Source organism: Oncorhynchus clarkii, chromosome 9 (assembly GCF_045791955.1).
Source record: "Oncorhynchus clarkii lewisi isolate Uvic-CL-2024 chromosome 9, UVic_Ocla_1.0, whole genome shotgun sequence".
Taxonomy (NCBI): domain Eukaryota; kingdom Metazoa; phylum Chordata; class Actinopteri; order Salmoniformes; family Salmonidae; genus Oncorhynchus; species Oncorhynchus clarkii.
Window position 1 is genome coordinate 59,010,866 of NC_092155.1, and position 22,044 is coordinate 59,032,909.

The 22,044-nt window shown below is 42.9% G+C and overlaps 1 protein-coding gene across 7 annotated transcripts in view; it reads right to left on the reverse strand.

Annotated features, from left to right (window-relative positions):
- The window catches only part of LOC139416628 (synaptotagmin-2-like), a 98,117-nt gene that overhangs the window by 46,583 nt on the left and 29,490 nt on the right, over positions 1-22,044 (reverse strand). Inside the window, exon 1 of one of the 7 annotated variants that reach the window (XM_071165531.1) lies at positions 2,305-2,504. The exons of 4 other annotated variants lie outside the window; for them this stretch is intronic. The gene's annotated coding sequence lies outside the window, so the exon portion shown is untranslated. Of the gene's footprint in view, positions 1-2,073; positions 2,131-2,304; positions 2,505-22,044 lie in introns of those variants that run through there. 2 more of the 7 variants (XM_071165534.1, XM_071165535.1) reach the window with 2 other exon arrangements.

Sequence of the window (22,044 nt, forward strand, 5' to 3'; positions counted from 1 at the left end):
ACACAGCTGTACATTTAGATTAAACATGGTGAAGCCCCAAAATGGCCAACCCTGGAAGCCTGTGTTTCAGACATAAGGAAGAGGATGGCAGCATGTTTTACTTTTAAACTCAGACAAAACAGAGATGCTAGTTCTAGATCCCAAGAAACAAAGAGATCTGCTGTTTGATTTGACAATTAGTCTTGATGGTTGTAAAGTTGTCTCAAATAAAACTGTGAAGGATAAAGCACTAAATAAACTTCAGTGCTAAATACGGCTGCTAGAATATTGACAAGAACCCATAGAATTTTATCAATTTACTCCTGTGCTAGCCTCTCTACACTGACTTCCTGTTAAGGCTAGGGCTGATTTCAAAGTTTTACTGCTAACCTAAAAAGCATTACATGGACTTGCTCCTACCTATCTCTTCGATTTGGTCCTGCCGTACATACCTACATGTACGCTACAGTCACAAGACGCAGCCCTCCGTATTGTCCCCAGAATTTCTAAGCAAACAGCTGGTGGCAGGGCTTTCTCCTACATAGCTAAATTTTTATGGAATGGTCTGCATGTGAGAGACGCAGGCTCGGTCTCAACCTTTAACTCTTTACTGAAGACTCATCTCTTCAGTAGGTTCTATGATTGAGCATAGTCTGGCCTAAGGTGAACGGCAAGGCACTGGAATGATGAACCACCCTTGCTGTCTTTGCCTGGTCGGTTCCCCTCTATCCACTGGAATTCTCTGCCTCTGACCCTGTTGCAGGGGTTGAGTCACTGACTTAATAGTGCTCTTCCATGCTGTCACTAGGAGGGGTGCGTCTTGGCATGCCTGGCTTTTTTTGCGCTATAATCAAGTTAAGTGGGTTGGGTCATTAACGTGATCTTCCTGTCCGGTCTTGTGCACCCTCGAGCTCGTGCAGTGGAGGAGATCTTTGTGGGCTATACTCAGCCTTGTCTCAGGGTAGTAAGTTGGTGGTCTGTTGATATCCCTCAAGTGGTATGTTGGCTGTGCTTTGGCAAAGTGGGTGGGGTTATGTCCTGTCTGGTTGGCACTGTCCGGGAGTATTGTCAGACGGGGCCACAGTGTCCCCCGACACCCCCTGTCTCAGCCTTCAGCCTCCAGTATCTATGCTTCAATGGTCTATAAGTATGTCTCTAATTCTCTCTCTCTCCCTTTCTCCCTCCCCTCTCGGAGGACCTGAGCCCTAGGACCATGCCTCAGGACTACCTGACCGGACGACTCCTGACTGACCGCACCTGCTGTCTCAACATCTGAATGCTTGGCAATGAAAAGCCAACTGACATTTACTCCTGAGATGCTGACCTGTTTCACCCTCTATAACCACTGTGATTATTATTTCACCCTGCTGGTCATCTATGAACGTTTGAACATCAGAAGGGGACTGGCCGCCTCAGAGCCTGGTTCCTCTCTAAGTCCCTCCCTAGGTTCCTGCCTTCATAGGGAGTTTTTCCTAGCCATCACGCTAAGTCGCATCTACATTGCTTGCTGGTTGGGGTTTTAGGCTGGTTTTCTGTATAACTACTTTGTGACATCTGCTGATGTAAAAAGGGCTTTATAAATACATTTTATTGATTTGATTGATATTGAGCAGGTACAGGCTGGTGTTTGTTAGGTGGGGTGCCATGTGTTTGTGGCTGCACCACGTCGTGGTCCCTGACAGTGCAGGACAGGGTGAGGTGTTAATTGAAGCTGGTGGGGTGTACAGAGCAGCTGTCAGAAGGGCTGCCTCCTGGACGTACTCCAGGAAAATAAAGGTAGCTACTCCACTACACTACAAACCGAGCCACCTAGGCTAAATTAGAAATTATCAATGAGAGTGACCTATTGTATACTCACCATAGTGCTCCTGCAAAGACCCCAAAGCAAATGACTGTGTTCGCAGGTCCCAAACACAGTACAAAGGCACATCTCACAGCTTATCATGAAACAATCTTTCAAAATCAAGAAAACAATCTTTCAAAATCTACAAATGTCCCAAGATGATTAATCTTACCATAAATGATCAAGCTTGTCACAAAAGTTTGCACAGTATGCACTCGAAAATAACATGCAAAGCGTAGCATACACATTACCTGTCCCACTTAAGATTATTCATCTGTGCAATACAAGTAGAGATGAGATCAATCAAGTCACAGTGCAGCCTTATCCAGCACCAACTCAGTTCCCCCAGCCTACAGTGTAGTTTCTGCACTTCAGCACCGGACAGCAACATTTAGCTCCTCCTATCTATGCATAAAGTCTCCCCCTATATTCCATAAGGAGTTAAAGCCAGGGAGGCAAAAATAGTTGGAATACACCCTTACCAGAGCAATCTCCTTGATCCTATTATCCACAATGGATGGGCCAACCCATTCACCAGAGAGGCACTTAAGGGTTAATGTAACAGTGCCTTAATAACGTCCCTCGATTCGCTCGCCCATAAGCCCAAGAAACTGCAGTCCTCCTCTCACTGTTCCCACTGCAGCAGTACTCACTCTCCTTTACCCACACACACATGAACGTACAAACACACACATTCTCTCTCACATGACCCTTCATTCTCTCAATCCCCTCCTCCTCTCCCTGTTTCCACTCTCTCCCTTTTTCACTCCCCCCAGAGTGGATCCCCCTCCCCTTTCCATCTCTTCTCTACCCCGCATCTTCCACCCCCTCCCTCTATCCTCCCCTTCATCCTCCCCGTCCCTCCATCCTCCCCCTCCCTCTATCCATCCTCTCCCTCCATCCTCCCCCCACTCCATCTTCCCCCTCCCTCCATCCTCCCCCCACTCCAGCGCTCTCACTCTCTCAGGCTCCTGATTTGTGATGCTGCTCACACTGTGCTGTATGCAGCACTCTTCTCTGCCGCCCTGCTCCAACACTGAAGGGCAACCCGAGAGAATTCATATGCAATACTGTCAATCCCACATCAAGAACCTAGCGGTACTTCAAACAAACCTCACCGAAGACTAGCACCTCTGGGAACTGTACAGAGTCTAGCATCTCAGGGAACGATAGAGAGTTCAGCTGTAAAATATGTGTCAGGGAAGGAAAAGGAGAGGAGGAAAGAGACAACATGAGAACAGGATGAGAGTAGAACAGCAGATGGGTAGAGGAAAAGGAAGTAGAAAGGGATGTAGAGTAGAGTGAGAGAGCTTAGGAAAAAATAGAGAAATGAGAGAGGAGAGACCCCATTGTGTGGCACACACACTGTAGCCAGAAGAGGTAGTTTGACACTGAAGGAGTGACTGCTGAGAGATTCTCTTTCAAATGCTCACTAGGCTCACATGCACACACACGTGTGCATAAAAATACGCACACACAAACACATACACACACACACGAAGGCACACGCACGCACATAAACACTCACTAATGTCTTTGCAGCAGAAATATTATTGTCATGTATAACGTTACATGGAACAATTTATACTTAATTGTACTTAAGAATTGCTGTAAGGGCTCAAATCCAACTGGCATCTCACAAGTAGCTATAAGGAGATTGACAGAAGCTGTGAATCAGCAGTTGGTCTTACTAAGCAAACCTTTCTTTCCAACACCGTTTCTGACCGCTGTGGCAACAGCCAAGATGGATCACGGAAATCACCGTGGCAGCAGCAGTAGAGAGGCTCTACAAGATCATTGATGTAATGATGTCACAGTGGAGGCTGCTGAGGGAAGGACGGCTCATACTAATGGCTGGAATAGTGTCAATGGAATGGTATCAAACACATATAAACCACGTCTTTGATGTGGTTGATACCACGCCATTGACTCCATTCCAGACATTATTATGAGCCGTCCTCCCCTCAGCAGCCTCCACTGTAAAGTAGAAGTAATAGTTGATGTAGTCATAACAACAATCACAACAGCAGAAGTAATTTTATAGATGTAAAAAACCTACAGGACATTAAAGATGGAGGTAGTGCTGAAATTAAAAGAGAAAACATTGCAAGCACACTATAGCTTTCTCATGGATTTATTTCCTTAGCTTACCCTTTCAGATCTTCATTTGGGTCGTCTTGGAATTGGCACAATAAATGTATTTGTCTGCACTGCAGCATGTTTCTATGATGCTCTCTCTGTACTATTGGGACCTTTGCTGAGCCAGACAATTCAGAGTCCTCTGAGCTTTTTATAGTGTTGCAGAAAATGATCATCTTCCCGTTAGTGAAGCTGCCTCCTAGAGGACAGCGATGAGCACTCCTAAATGAAATCAATAAGGCCTCAATTAGTCGGAACGAAAGAAAGAGGGATGGCCTTTAGCAATTTCACAACCCAGGCCTGGAGAAACAAGAGCAAGTGTTATTTGTTTTTTGCTCCTGCCATACCTGTCAATTGTAGTTTCAATTGATTACATGTTTAATAGATGATTACTGTGCCTGGTTTGGCAACTAGCTCTCACAGTCTCACGTCAGAATCAGATGTTCATCCATGTTTCTCAAACGTCAAATGTTGAAGTTGTTGCAAATTGTGTTTAAGGTTCAGTTTAGGCCTTAACTCCAAAATCGTAGGATTAGGCATCAATGCAGAATGGTTAAGGTAAGGGCTAAGGTTTGGAAGAGGCTTAAAATAAAACGTTTAAAAATGACTTTCTATTGATGGAATTGAACTTGCAATCTTTGGAATCAGAGGCAGATGTTAAAACCCATCCGCCATCCCCGTCCACAACATCCTAGCAAAACCAAAACCTACTTAAAGGTGGCAGTGAGCACTGTTGCCCCTAGTCGCCGGTTTCCACGTCATCTCCCGATGTCCTCAGACATGGATAGACGTCAAATACTGACTCGTATCACGGGTGACCCGGCTGGAGCTTGGAAATTATCCAATCATTTTAAAAGTCAATTCACTGACTCTGTCACAACATTTGCCATGTACTAGAATGACTGGAATGGAACAGATATCTCCTACTTTGAAGATATTTTTGTTGGTTCAGAAGCAAAAGTACTGTATGCATTTTACAATGTTTGTTCTTTCATAACTATCTCTTACTGGTTGTCACAAATGGTACTTGAAATGACAGTGTAGTAAGTCTAAAGTTCTAAAGCAATGGCTCTAAACTTACCTGAAAGTGATCCTGTCACGTCCTGACCCTAGTTCCTTTTTCATGTCTCTATTTTGGTTTGGTCAGGGCGTGAGTTGCGGTGGGCATTCTATGTTTTGTTCTATGTTTTGTATTTCTGTGTTTGTCCTGGTATGGTTCCCAATCAGAGGCAGCTGTCTATCGTTGTCTCTGATTGAGAACCATACTTGGGTAGCCTGTTCCCACCTGTGTTTGTGGGTAGTTGTTTTCTGTTTTGTGTATTGCACCTTGCAGAACTGTTCGTTTGTCGTGTTTTTGGTTCAAGTATTTGTATTTATTAAAAGTATTATGAATACTTACCACGCTGCACCTTGGTCTTCTCCCTCTCCCGACAACAGCCGTTTCAGATCCAGTATCTTACGACACAGTGGTCTAAAATGCAGGGCTGACTCAGTGTCTCAGTATCAACACTGTATTGATTCGTGGCACATTTGTGACATATTTCAAAAAACTAGGCATATGTCACACGTCACTACTTCACAGGAGCAGCATTTGAACGTGAACATTTATTTTATATCAAAATGCGTTTTTTGGGCAGAAATACCTTCTGGAACAGGAACTTTCATGTGCCTTATTAACAAACGTGTATTCCATCCATAAATATGAATAAAATTATTAAATTACAAGCCTGGTTGGTTTAGCCACGGAAAAAGTCAGGAACCTTCACGCTAGCCATGATTGGCTGAGATAATGGATGGGCTAGACATGCCGGGAGATGAGTTTGGATTGGTCTGCCATGTAGCATGCTTCTGTCTATAACATGAGCTGTTCACTATGTGTTGACAGGCCTTTCTACCATGCTGTTTTTGAAAGATATAATGTTAGCCATCAAGAACTACAAAAGTTTTGCTACTTTTCTCAACAACATTGATGCCCTGAATTTAGCAGGGCACTATCGACATAGAAAAAGTGTTTGGCTACTTTCTGCACACGCCACGGTCAGTGTGAACCGGAGTGACTTGGCACAACGCTGACCAAACAAATTGTAGCTACAAACAAAACAGAGTTAAATGGTTCCAGTCTGCCGTGAAGTGTTTATCCATGTACACTACCGTTCAAAAGTTTGGGGTCACTTAGCAATGTCCCTGTTTTTGAAAGAAAAGCACATTTTTTGTCCTTTAAAATAACATCAAATTGATCCGAAATACAGTGTAGACATTGTTAATGTTGTAAATGACTATTGTTGCTGGAAACGGCTGATCTTTAATGGAATATCTACATAGGCGTACAGAGGCCCATTATCAGCAACCTTCACTCCTGTGTTCCAATGGCACGTTGTGTTAGCTAATCCAAGTTTATCATTTTAAAAGGCTAATTGATCATTAGAAAACCCTTTTGCAATTATGTTAGCACAACTGAAAACTACTGTTCTGATTAAAGAAGCAATAAAACTGTCCTTCTTTAGATTAGTTGAACATAACTTATACTGTTGTTGCTGCTGCTATTACTACTACTACTGCTACTGATACTACTACTCCTGCTGCTACTACTACTACTACTGCTACTACTGCTACTACTACTACTACTAATACTACTGCTACTACTGCTACTACTACTACTACTGCTACTGCTACTACTACTGCTACTACTACTACTACTGCTACTGCTACTACTACTGCTACTACTACTGCTACTACTACTACTACTACTACTGCTACTGATACTACTACTACTACTGCTACTACTACTACTACTACTACTGCTACTACTACTACTACTGCTACTGCTACTACTACTGCTACTACTACTACTACTACTACTACTACTGCTACTACTGCTACTACTGCTGCTACTGATACTACTACTCCTGCTGCTACTACTACTACTACTGCTACTACTGCTACTACTACTACTACTACTACTGCTACTACTGCTACTACTACTACTACTACTACTGCTACTACTGCTACTACTACTACTACTGCTACTGCTACTACTACTGCTACTACTACTACTACTACTGCTGCTGCTACTACTACTACTACTACTACTACTACTACTACTACTACTGCTACTACTGCTACTACTACTACTGCTACTACTACTACTACTGCTACTACTACTACTACTACTACTGCTACTACAATTACTACAGCTACTACTACTGCTACTACTACTCCTAATTATTATACACAGTGATGATACTGAGAGACATTCATAGAGATAGTAGCAGTAATAGTTCTCAATAAACTGCTGAACAGTGAGACAAAAAAAGAGCACAGGAGAGGAACAAGTCCTCATTGAACAACAATGCTGGAGAATTAAAAACAAAGATAAGCAGCTTGTGCAGCTATATCATGGACTATACACATAAACAAGTTGATACCTACACACGTGCATGCACAGTGCACACACACACATGCACGCATGCACAGATGTATGCCCCCCATGAATCAAGTGAAGCACCAGTGGTTTCCGTCCCTTAATAATACTACTGTGTCTGTGATGGCCTCCAAAATGTCTGCCAAGCAGTGTCTCAATTCTGCAGTTTGACAATCTCTCCCCAGTCTCTTAAAGGAATACCCAATAAGTGTTCATCAAGCCAACAGCTTGTAGGGGAAGGGAAGGGAGTGGGCAGACAGAACAGAGGGGAAAGGGAGAGGGGTTGGTGTTGGATAGGAAGTGGGGGGGTTGAGGAGACGCCACTGGGCTGTGACTGCAGAATCTCTCTCTCTCTCATACAGCACTGAGCTGCCAAACGAAACGAGGTGCCTTCCAGCTGTGGTTGGCCCACTTTGAATCTGGCACGGTGAAAGGGAAGGGAACCCTTTCACCTAGAGCACTGTTATTTCACAATGTGGGGAGGAACAGCTAAAGCCACATACAATGTCTAAGTAATGTCGAATCTTCTCTTGTTTAAAGACTGAGACATGAACAGATGCTGAATCAGCATAATCTTTGTGCGGTGGAGAGAGAGAGAGAGAAAGAGAGAGAGAGAGTAGAATACGATCTAATTGGTAGTACACATGCCTGGCCTGAGCCATAGCAACAGAAAATCAATAACATTAAAGATATTATAGATTACCTAATAGGCCTACACATTCAATGTAAGTCCAGGGTTTCTATTCCGTTCCAAATAACGTCTGTTCTGAGCATACTCTTCTCGTCAATAATATTGCAGATTCACAAAGCAAACTTACAACACAATATTCAATAGCCGTTCTGGCGTCCACCTACATATGAATATCTATTCCCTGCGGTATCAATTTCCATTCAATAAATGTTAAACTGATCAATGTTAATGTTGATTAGGCTGCACACAGGGCCACCTGTGTTTCATCTGGTATAAAGGACAGAGGGGTGGGCAGAGGGCAGTATCTGTTCTCCCAGGATGTGCTCTTCTCTTGGCTTTATTAGCCCTCACTGGGCCCCTGTGGCTCCAGGCTGTCATCACACAAGGAAATGGCTGATTAATCAGGTGAGTGCTTGAGACGGGGAGAGGCAATCAGGGCAGTGTGTGCCTGCTGGAGAGGAGACTAGCCCACAAAAGCCCCATCCTATAGTAAATCATGTCTCCTATCTTTCTCTCTCTCTCTACAAGCACACACACACACACACACACACACACACACACACACACACACACACACACACACACACACACACACACACACACACACACACACACACACACACACACACACACACAGACAGACACACACACAGTGGCCTGCCCAGCATCTCCAAGCCTATTCCCTTCTTCACAACACCACAGTGTGGCTCCTCTCTGTGCCTCAGTGATCAACTGGGACATTATGTCAGAGCAGATGGCACTCTGGGGAAGCCCAGCCTCTCTGGGTTTATCATGCTGAAAGATAGTCTAATGGAGTCCAACACATTCATGGCTTGGTTTGACCACGCCTGTCTGTCGTACTGTAGAATATATTTTCTATTGGTAGTGTTGTAGAGCCACACCTCATATGGCCACCCCTCATAGCCTGGTTCCTCTCTAGGTTTCTTCCTAGGTTTTGGCCTTTCTGGGGAGTTTTTCCTAGCCACTGTGCTTCTACACCTGCATTGCTTGCTGTTTGGGGTTTTAGGCTGGGTTTCTGTACAGCACTTTGAGATATCAGCTGATGTACGAAGGGCTATATAAATAAATTTGATTTGATTTAGAGCCATTCATCAATTAGGATCGATGATGATCTGTAGAATACATTAGAGTATCTTGTGGTGAAAACCATCTACTGTATATCCGGCTAATGCATTAGATCATGCATATTTCCAAGAAGGTAATATTTTTCAGTGACATTATGTAACCATGTAACATGCCAGGGATAACATATGGTTGCTTTTAAAAGGGAATAAAAACATGCATTGACACAAGAAAACCCTGCTATCCCCACACTGATGTAGACTGTAGAAAACTGCTTAACTGATTAATACTGTATGTGAAGACAAATTGATCAGTCACTCTCTAGTAGATTAATTAATAAATTACGTTGATTGGTTAACAGTGGTTCGCCCCAGACTTGGTCAGAGCACTATGCCAGGTGACAGTGGGTACCCTGTGACATTGGCAGTAACTATTGACATACTGTTACCAGTCAAAGACAGGCCACTGTCTGTGCCCACGGCGTAGCCTACAGCAGAGACGGGAGGCTAGAGGCAGCTTCCTATTGATTAAGTTTCAATGTTGATTCACCACGTGCACAGGATACAACAGCTTAAAAACAGTACAGTGAAATTCTACCCTTGAGAGCTCTTTCCAACAATGCAGTGATAATAATAAGAATAAACATGTAGATAATAATAATATAGATAATAATTCAACATTTAATCAAATCAAAGAAAAACACAACAACTACAATGTGAATTAAAGAAACATGAGAATGTGTTTCTTTACAGGGATGATGATCTTTCTGAGGGAGGTTGGAGCGGAGGGAAAGGAAGCATGTGACGATGTGTTTCAAGTGAACAGTCTCTGGTTAAAGAGGTCAGGACCAATCACAGCAATGAAAGTGACAGCTACCTCTTGATGTGGAAAAAAGCAAGGACTTCACTCAACAAATCCTATCTCTCTCTTGCTCTTTCTGTATCCCACTCTCTCTTTCCTCTCTCTCTCTCTTCTTCTCTAAGCAACCCTTCTGGCGAGTTCATTCCAACAGATATCACCTTATCGAAGACTACAGCTTATATGCAAATACAATTATCTTAATTTGCCTTCTAAGCCATGATACTCACAGCCAAATATTGATAGGTGGCCCTCGTGATCACAGTGAGAGTGTTGTCAATATCAGGGTGATCTAGAAGAGAAAAATAATAATTTTTATGACCATATGGATAGACTGAAAATCACAGTGAAATCACAGTGAAACAACGTAAAATACCATCTACTTCAGCCCTGGACAGCTCCATTTTAGCACTAGGTAAATAATCAGATGAACAATAATGAAATACTATTTGAAGTAACTGAGTGCGTGGCAAGCTAAATGGCAGGACATCCAGCGTGGCTATCTGTCTACTTCTGAATAAGGTGATTACACAATCACCAATCACCCTCACCATATTCTACTGTATAATTGAGATTCCCCCAAAACTGGCCAACTGTTTATCACAAGAAAATGACCATGGCAATATGTTAATAAAATAGTGTTACTTTATTAATGACAGTATAACTACACAGGTTTAATAGCAATTGAGGGTTACCTGAAAACATGTGTATATGACATATTGCTCCCCTTCTTTGTTAATTATTTGGACTGCTGCATACACTCTGGCACAGTTAAGCAACCTAAATTAACTCTAAGAGGTTCTGACAGTTGTCTCACTCCCACATAGGACATGCTGATGTATGCTTGGAGGCCACAAAGAGGCGGACTAATGAGTGCTTGCTGTTGCTGGAAGCTACTCCTTCCTCTGATTACAGCTCTCTGAATTTATTTAATTAATGCCGATATGAGGAGACCTGTGACTGGCTGAAGGTTAGGGCCCAGATAGGCCTGTTTTAGCTATATCTCCCACATCTCCTATACCACAGACCCAGTAACAACAGCCCAATACAACCCAACCTGGCCCAGAACAAAAGCTTGCACACCTAATGGAGGAGGCCACAGGGTCGATTTCATTAAGCACCAGACAGAATAAAATTGACTGAAAGGGTCTACCTGGAGTTCTCCACTAAGAAACACTCGTTTCGTTTTTCATTGCCTGCCCTAACGAACACGATCCAGGTTTACAACACACCCTGTAGAGAATATGCTTCAAGTTACTATGCACTACTCGATGACACATTCTGATGAGAGAAACACTTTTCTGTCCACTGTATAATTAACTACATTAGTCATGCATAAATAATTTAGTTGGCTGATGACGTACTTACAGTAATACATGCATTGACGCAAGTATGCACGGAAGCAAGCATGCACAGTCACACTCATACAGGTGTACGATCTTAATTTAAGCCAGTTTGCTACAGCAGGAAAATAATGTGGATTACATTTTCGTATGGGTTGATACATTTTCTGTAAGGGGAAATCAAGTCTGAAATGTCAAAATGGAAATTAAAAAGTTCAAAAGCCTTTTTAAACCTCAAATACGCTACACGTTTTACATTTCCTTAATGGCATTAAAGTTTTCCTGTAACAGGGTGATCAAATTAAGATCCTACATCTGTATGCACACACATTATTTCAGCTGCATGTACGTATGTTCAATGTTTATGTGGTGTTTGGATAGAGGTACAGTAAGTGATTGTTCCATTAATCTACATCTAGTTGAGACAACAGGGCGGTGTGAAGAATCCCACAAAGCCTCTGCAGCGCTCAGGCTTTTGGACCGTCCCGCTGACATTTAAAGGTCCAATGCAGCCATTTTTATCTCAATATCAAATCATTTCTGGGTAACAATTAAGTACCTTACTGTGATTGTTTTCAATTAAAATAGTCAAAAAGAAACATAAATACCTTCTTAGCAAAAAACAATTTCTCAAGCAAGAATTTTGCTAGGACTGTCTGGGAGTGGTTGGAGTGGGGAGGGGGAAATTGAAAAGTTACTGTTATTGGCAAAGAGGTTTGGAACTCTCTTTCTTATTGGTTTATTAAATCATTTAAAGGCCAAATCTCCCTCCAGCCAAAACAGTCTGAAATGTCATTCTGTCTTTTCAAACAGCTCTTACACTAAAAGGGCATTATCATTTTTATTATTATTTTTTTTTACAATTTCACAGTATTATTCCAGCCTCATACTGTGGAAATATATATAAAAGATAGGAAATCAAGTTTTTGACTGCACTGGGTAACTAATGGGATCTCCAATACCCCTCAAGAGTCATGTACAGGGTTGTACAGGAATAGATATTTGGCATTGAATGTAAATCTGAATGGGCATGTTTTCCTGGCCTGGGTTTAATTATAAACACAATAATCCGTACCCCAGAGCTATTCACACAGACACACATTTCTTACGACTTGTGGGAACTGTCAATGCGATATTCCATGGACACTTGGAATGATTGATTAGTTCCTAAGAAGCACAAGCAGCCCTGTCATACACACTTTGTTTATGTGGGTTCCATGCATTGTAAAAGGAAAAAAGGTTATGAATTATGTGTAAACCATCTGAATGCAGTATAAGAGATATACTGTGTATTATAAACTGGCTGGTTCGAGCCCTGAAAATGTATTTTTACTGTTCTAATTACATTGGTATCTAGTTTATAATAGCAATAAGGCACCTCGCGGGTTTGTGATATATGGCCAATATACCACAGCTAAGGGATGTGTCATGCATAAGAACAGCCCTTAGCCATGGCATATTGGCTATATACCACACCTCCTCGGGCCTTATTGCTTAATTTTAGGCCTACATCTGGACTCCTGGACATGGGAGGAGATTTTGGACGGTAAGGGACCCTGGGCACAGGCTGGGAAATATCGCCGCCCCAGGGAAGAGCTGGAGGCAGCTAAAGCCGAATGGCGGCGATATGAGGAGTTAGCACGGCAGCACAACAGGGACGAGAGGCAGCCCCAAACATTTATGCACTACATCGCAGCTCCTCGTATCGGCCGGGCTAGAGTGGGCATCGAGCCAGGAGTAATAAAGCCGGCTCAGCGCATCTGGTCTCCAGTGCGTCTCCTCGGCCCGGGTTATATGGCACCAGCCCTATGCACGGTGTCCCCGGTTCACCAGCACAGCCCAGTGCGGTCTGTTCCACCCCGCCGCACTTGCCGGGCTACAGGGAGTATCCAGCCAGGACAGGTTGTGCACGCTCGGTGCTCGAGACCTCCAGTGTGTCTCCACGATCCGGTCCATCCGGTGCCTCCTCCACGCACCAGGCCCCCTGTGGCAGCCCCACGCACCAGGCTGTCTCTCCGTCTCCTCCCTCCAGGTGCTCCCGCCTGTCCAGCGCTTCCAGAGTCTCCCTCCTGTCCAGCGCTTCCAGAGCCTCCCTCCTGTCCAGCGCTTCCAGTCTCCCTCCTGTCCAGCGCTTCCAGAGTCTCCCTCCTGTCCAGCGCTTCCAGAGCCTCCCTCCTGTCCGGAGCTGCCAGGGTCGACCGTCAGTCAGGAGCTGCCAGAGCCGCCCGTCAGTCAGGTGCTGCCGGAGTCACCCTTCACGCCGGTGCTGCCGGAGTCGACCTTCACGCTGGCGCTGCCAGAGCCTCCCGCCTGTCCGGTGCTGCTGGAGTCTCCCGTCTATTTGGGGCCCGCTGCAAGGGTCCCCAGTCCAAGGTCGGCGGCGAGGGTCGCCGCTCCAAAGTAGCCACTTAAGTGGGCCAAGGCTATGGTGGAGTGGGGTCCACGTCCTGCGCCAGAGCCGCCACTGCGGACAGATACCCACCCAGACCATCCCCTATGGGTTTAGGTTTGGCGGCCGGAGTCCGCACCTTTGGGGGGGGTACTGTCACGCCCTGACCGTAGATTGCTTTGTATGTTTCTGTTTTTAGTTTGGTCAGGGTGTGATGTGGGTGGGTATTCTATGTTTTGTTTTCTGTTTTGTGTGTATCACCTGACAGAACTGTTTCCTTCTCGTTATTCCTCGTTGTTATTTTGTTTAGTGTTCAGTTTTGATTACATTTACAACATGAACACTTACCACGCTGCACCTTGATCCTCTCCTTCCTCCACCTACGAAAACCGTTACAACATTAGTATATCCATAGCCCAGGCCCTTTGTAATGTTTCTCAATGGTTGCAGCTGTACATTTTCAGCCACCAAAATGTTATTTATCCATTATTTTACCAGGTAAGTTGACTGAGAACACATTCTCATTTGCAGCAACGACCTCTGGAATAGTTACAGGGGAGAGGAGGGGGATAAATGCACCAATTGTAAACTGGAGATTTTTAGGTAACCGGGATGGTTTGATGGCCAGATTGGGAATTTGGCCAGGACAATGACCACAGTGAGTCAGGACACCCTACACAGAGCAGTGTCCCCAATCACTGGCCTGGGGATATTTTTTAGACCAGAGGAAAGAGTGCCTCCTACTGGCCCTCCAACACCACTTCCAGCAGCATCTGGTCTCCCATCCAGGGACTGACCAGGACCAACCCTGCTTAGCTTCAGAAGCAAGCCAGCAGTGGTATGCAGGGTGGTATGCTGCTGGCAAAAAGATCAGTCTGAATGAACAGTTAATTAGCCAAATTAGCATTTTACAGACCTTGGAGAGTCTATTTTCCTCCACTATTTCGCTAAACATTTAATTCCATGATTTGTAGGATTGAATTGCCGTAAGTGTATCATAAAGACATCCACAGGGACATATTATCCCGTCTTATTTTGTGCAATTTGCGTTGAATATTTGCTTAGTCATCACTCCAGTGTCTCTCTCTACCTGTCACTGCAACAAGAGAGCAAACAGCTTGTGTTTGTTTCCGCTAGTTAGGAAAGCATCAAGAACAAGATAGTATGAAGTCGCAAACTCTAGCCTAATACACCCAAATCAACAAACTTTTCTAAATATGATGTCACAAATGTATGAGAGAAATGAATGCCTTCATGAGGAGTAATTTTATGGTGGTGAGGAACAGCAGCCAGGGTCAGTCTGTGGTGTGCTGCAGGTGACAGAGAATTTATGGGCCGTAGACTCCACATTCCAGTACAGTGAGTTATGACTGAGCCAGTGTCCTCCTTCTGCTACAGGCCCATGGTGGTGCCCCAGCCCCCTGTGAAACTGTCCTAGTTATTTCTGGCTAGCTAGAAGTGCTGAGTGACAGCAAAGTGAAAAAACAATGCATACCAGTAGCTTAAAGCTCAGCACAGACCAGATTCAGACCTCCGTTGGCTAAAGGGTAGGGCTGGGAATTGCCAGGGACCTGATGATGCAATATTATCACGGTAGGATCTGATACGATATGGATCGCGGTTCTCACAATTCTATATTTATTGCTGTTCAATACTGCAATTTTATTGTGATTCGATGTTCCAAACATATTGCTCACCTATATCCGCTGCAGAGGGACAAGAGAGAGCAATAAGAAAACGAGTTTTGATCAGTCAAACAAGCTATATAATAAAAAACTGGTGTTTCGGTGCAGGTACAGCCGACTAGCACTAGCTAACGCTACCTACAGTAGCAAAAAATATACACTTGAGTGTATATAAACATTAGGTACACCTTAAATTCCGCAGGGATGCTGGCCCATGTTGACTCCAATGCTTTCTACAGTTGTGTCAACTTGGCTGGATGTCCTTTGGTTGGTGGACCATTCTTGATACACACGGGAAACTGTTGAGCGTGAAAAACCCAGCAGCGTTGCAGTTCTTAACACACTCAAACCGGTGCACGTGGCACCTACTACTATACCCTGATCAAAGGCACTTCAATCCTTTTAAATGCCCGTTCACCCTCAGAATAGCACACATACACAATCCATGCTTAAAAATCCTTCTTTAACCAGTCTCCTCCCCATCATCTACACTGATTGAAGTGGATTTCACAGCTGAAATCAATAAGGGATCATAGCTTTCACCTGGTCAGTGTGTCATGCAAACATCAGGTGTTCCTAATGTTTTGTACATATAGGCCTATATATTATTATATATATATTTATTGTATTTTTTATTATAAATCAATACTTAGAGTCAAATATCAATATAATATCATCCGAAAATAATATTGCAATATGGTAACTGTATGGATTTGTCCCCCATCACTACTAAAGGGCCACATTCATTATTTTACAAAAAAGATGGGCTACAGTAGAGCAAAGTAAAGAGGGGAGATGATTGATGTGTTCTCTCTCTCGCGCGCACACACACACACACACACACACACACAACTATTCCGCCCACACAGAGCCAAAATCACAATATTACCCAATAGCCAATATGGCCAATATTACCACAAGTGCCTCCAGCTAGAATCACCTTGATGACATTACGTTAGTTGTTGGTCCACAACAGATCTTGGTAAAAACCAATCCTAATGTGGCAGATCTGTGAGACAATCTCCTTAAAGCGGAATTGTTCCATCATTCTCTGCCACTGAGTATAATTGTATCTTTCTCTATGTTATGCCATTTTTATGAATAATGACTAAATTATGTATACATTTAAAGTAGAATTATAACTAACAGAATTCTATCCTGTCTGATGAAGAATATGTTTGTACATAGTCAAAGAGGAAGCGTTAACAGACAACTTGTGACCACAGTGAAACAACAGGAAAGATGTCTGGTCCCCAACCAGGGAGGGGAGAAACCGTAGGGCTTGCAGTAGATTGTGTAACATGTGGTAGCATAAGATAAGCAATAGGTATGTGTTGGAATTTAATTGAAAAGCAGTTTCGTCATTGTCCAAGAGGAGGAGGAACATTTTGTACGCTATGTCGCTATGTGTGATATATAAACTAATGTACATGTGATTATGATCAGAGCTCTTGAGAATGAACACTATTGGCTAATCTTGGTGGCTGGTCTCTGTCCATTTTATGCAAATAAGAACCTTTCAAATGATTAGACACGGACAGAGTGTTTTAATTGAATTGGTTAATGAACACATAGTTACTAAATTCATCTAACACTCTCCTATTTGTAGCCTCGGGGAAGACAACAACTCAGAGAAAAGCAAGCAAGGATCGGCATGAGACGGAGACTGTCTTTAATTGGTTATTGGTAACAAGAACAAGTTCACTTTGCTTGGTTGCTGGATACCAATCCTCCAGAGGGTTTACCAACCATTTAGAGGTCGACTCCCAGAGCCCAAGGCAGAGCGAAGGAATGATTTTGTCTTAATCAACTATCAACATAGGAGTAATACTTCTCTTTGATCTTTTGATTCAGACAACATAGTTTTTCAATGTCGAAAATAATAAATGGTCAATACTAAGCCAGTTAAGCCAGGAAACTGACTGAATCACATGTGTCACCATGTACAATTCCATCGCCAAACAAGATTGCCATTTATTTTTTCTTAAAGCGTTATAAGGGAAATAAAGTGCCATTGCATTCTAATTTATTTGCTGTATGGTGACAGTGGTATTGTGATTACTATATTGAACAAAAATATCAACACAACATGTGTTTGGTGGTTTAGAAGATGGTCCCATCTTTCATGAGATTAAATAAAAGATCCCAGAAATGTTCCACATGCACAAAAAGCTTATTTCTCTAAGATTTTGTGCACAAATTTGTTTACATCCCTATTAGTGAGCATTTCTCCTTTGCCAAGATAATCCATCCACCTGACAATTGTGGCATTACACAGGTGCACCTTGTGCTGGGAACAATAAAAGGCCACTCTAAGACGTTCAGTTTTGTAACACAACACAATGCCACAGATGTCTCAAGTTTTGAGGGAGCATGCAATTGGCATGCTGACTGCAGGAATGTCCACCAGAGCTGAATTTAATTTTCATTTCTCTAACATAAGCTGCCTCCAACGTCATTTTAGAAACTTTGGCAGTATGTCCAACAGGCCTCACAACTGCAGACCACATGTAACCACGCCAGCCCAGAACCTCCAAGTCCGGCTTCTTTACCTGTGGGATCATCTGAGAACAGCCACCCAGAAAGCTGATGAAACTGAGGAGTATTTCTGTCTGTAATAAAGGCTTTTTTGGGGGGAAAAACTCATTCTAATTGTCTGGGCCTGGGTCCCAAGTGGATGGGCCTATACCTTCCTAGGTCCCTGCCCAGTCATGTGAAATCCATAGATTAGGGTACAATTTATTTATTTATTTTAATTGACTGATTTGCTTTATTAACTGTAACACTGTAAATCATTGAAATTGTTGCATGTTGCGTTTTTATTTTTGTTCAGTATACATGGATCTGTAATACGTCATACAGAACATCACTGAATCAGCAAGATCCCTCCAATGCTACATCATATTATTTTTCCCTGTGTTGGAGAAGGGGAAGGGGAACATACAAGCACCACAGCTGAAAATGTCATTCACCATCAAAGTATAGGTAGCCTTTTTATTATTTTTAAAGGTTACTGTGCAGCAGCTGAGACAGCCCCTTGAATCACTAACCCCTCAGGATCCCCCCGTGCTCTTCCTAACTAGCCCTCTCTCACACACACACACACACGCACGCGCACACACACACACACACACACACACACACACACACACACACACACACACACACACACACACACACACACACACACACACACATGTGGCTCTCCATGACTCTACAGTTTCCACACAAACCAGGAGGGTGAATTCATATGGGGCAGTGACGGATTACAGGAGACTTTTAGGGCTCTCAGCTGCCCTCGAGCTCTCTGGAGCATAGCTAGTGTATGAATACGGGGAGATGTGTGTGTATAGTATGTGTGAGAGAGAGAGTGTGTGTGCAGTGGAGCTTTGCACACTGGAGAGATCTGGCCCAAATGTAATCCCTCTATTGTGAGGTGGAGAGGGTTGGAGAAGAAAGGGCCGAGGCTGTCTGCTCAAATCCTACTTGCACTACTGCAATGCAGGGGTTTAACATGGAGATATGAACACATTACTATAACATGCCTACACACATATACACTAGATAATAGATACACACCTATACTAACTCGTATGAACTGGAAGCCTTGCAGGGTCTCTGCACTGTGCTTCAATGTTTCACACAGCAATTCCTATATCAGGTTCATGCTTTACATACATTTTCAATACGGTCTCATTGTCCCTCCCTACATATTAAAGAAAATCCATTTGGGCCAAGCTAAGTTCATTCACATCAGAGGTAAGTGTTTGTCCAGGTTTATATCCTCTATAAGACCACAGCATCATACCCCGATGTGCAGGCGCAGGCCACTTTTATAGAGCAGTCTTCTCCAGATAAATTGTTAGCGAGAAGGCAGATAGGCCAGGGAATTGAAGCTTGCAGTGCTATGCGGAGAGAGTCAACCGCTGAGATAACAGCTGACAAAAGAGTTGTAAACAAAAAAGAGGGCGTGAGAGAGCGAATAAAAAGAAACAAGAGAGATATAAATACAAATTATATTGATGATGGCTGGTTAAGCTGATCTCTCCTTTTACATTATTCCACATCTGTCTTTCCAGTTGGCCTCAACGACATGGTAGAGTAGAAATATAGTGTATTATAAATAGAAATTATGGGGATCTTATGTTCAAAAACAAAGGTTCAATGACTGAACATGGCTTTTACATCAAGTCTTCATTTCCTGAAACATATGGCGACTACACTGCACCCTCTAACACCCTTTTGTTATGTTTTTATTCATTCACTTTTTGGTCAAGTTCAAAAACACTTGTAATAAACCGATCATCACAGTTCACTTCTTTGAACAAAATGCAATTTTTCACCAAGCAGCAGGCCATAAATCCTTGGTGGACGGAGGGTAGCCTTTTAGACCTTCCTCTAGTCTAGCTATCTGACTGCTTCCCTGGGAGACAAATCTGTGTTTATGAAACAAACGGTCAGCTGCAGACTGGGATAAATGAGCACGCAGTTTAAGATGAATTACTTCACTCTGTGGTGGCTGCCAACTAATGTACCAGAACACCCCAAATATGCACTAAATAGAAAAACAAGAAAATGAGGATGATAAATGTTGTTGTTTTGCATAATAATTCATAGATCACTGTAGTTCATCTGCTTTCTTTTAAGCTGCAGCATATGTCTATAACAAGAGGAACTGACACCCTCCAGACTCCAATGTCATCAAGCGTCAGAGGCAACCTAAGCATAGAAAGTAACAACAACTCATCAGGGGACTTATAAAGTCTCATAAATGTCAAGTAAGTTTTAGTCATATTGTACTATGTGAGCAGCTATACAACCTTGCCAGCAATATTACCCCCATTACAAGTACCAAGTCCTTCTATAGTCAGAGGCTGATGGAATGAAACCCACCTTCAAGTTTCAAGTTTTATTAGTCGTATGTACAGGATATGCATGGTGAACACCGTCCAATTAAATGCTTACTTCAAGAGACTGTTGGTCTGTATCCTGGCATTACCCACGAAGGGGGTTTCTGTTTCTGCCTGAACCTATTGTTGAGTGGTCAGTAGCTGTTAGTGTAGGTCATGAGACAGACAAGCTGTCTGCGGTGAACAGACTGGTCCCGTGAGCAGACAATCACCTTCACACTCACTGTGAACCAAACCAAGTGGTTCACTTGGTCACAAAACCTAAAGGGTCACGCAACCTAAAGGCGGATCAGATGATTTTGCCATGACATGTAAAACTAACTAATTTAGTCACTTTCAGATTGACTACAGTCCTCAGACAAAACACACCAGGCAACTTACTTAGAATCTGACTTGACGCATCTCCTTGAATTCCAAAAAAAGGTTGGAGACAATGAATATGCAACTTGGACCATCCTCCTCAGTGAATTCCATAAAAATAAAAATAGTGAAACATGAAAAATACTCACGTGACCAAATAATTGACTAAAACACACTGTTTTGCAACAAAGGTCTACAGTAGCCTCAACAGCACACTGTAGGAGGCTCATGGTTCTCACCCCCTTCCATACACTGTAATTATGACAACTTCCGGAGGATGTCCTGCAACCTATCGGAGCTCTAGCAGCATTAAATGAAATATTGTCCACCCAATCAAAGGATCAAAGAATTCATCTAGTACTGAAAGCATAAACTACAGCTAGATTGCACTACAGTGCATAAAATGTGGTGAGTAGTTGATTCAAAGAGAGAAAGACAAAAGTGGAACAGTTTTGAACAAATTCATTTCTTCAAAAATGAAGGAGAAGCAAGAGAGAGAGAGAGAGATAGCTATATTTCATTGCATTTTTACATTTTTAATTTCACTTTCACTTACTTAACTAGCGAATGCAGCTAGCTAATTTAGCCCACTCAAACACCTGACTCAAACAGAGAGGGATCATGCTGTTTGTATGTGGCTGCTATGAAAGTGAACTGTGTTCCCGTGTGATCAGGGGTGTGGTCATTCTGCCAATTCTGTTCAAAATAGTTTTTTAAACGGAAGCAAACGGAACGAAACAGAGATAAACATACCTGAATTTGTCCAATAGAAACTCTCGTTTGCAACTGTTGGACTAATGACTACACTCTAGATAAGCTAGATGCAGGCAAGAGTGTGCAAGGCGATATTGAATGTGTCACCTTGATAACTCAAATGCTTCTCTCGACCTGTGTGCACCTACATTATAAACTTTCATTCATAGGCTAGGTTGTAGCAACCTCATGATGGGTATAGGGCAAATCTTTGTATCTTGTTGTAACCTAAACCTATCAACATTACATTAAGCTGGGTGAATGGAATATTAATGACAGTCATCCAATATGCTCTAATACAAATAGGGCCATGCGCATAAAGAATGATCAGCATCCCTCATCTAAAATGGCACAGACTGCCAATGTTTGGAGCCTATTAGGCTGCGTTTAGACAGGCAAAAGATATTTTTTCCACTAATTGGTCTTTTGACCAATCACATCTGAGTGTCCTTATGTGGGCGCAAAATACTGCAAAAACATCTGCCTCCTAATATTACAAGAACAGTCTTTGACTCTTGGACAAATTACTTTTCTAAGGCTGTGTTTACACAGGCAGCCCAATTCGGACCTTGTTTCACTAATTGGCCTTT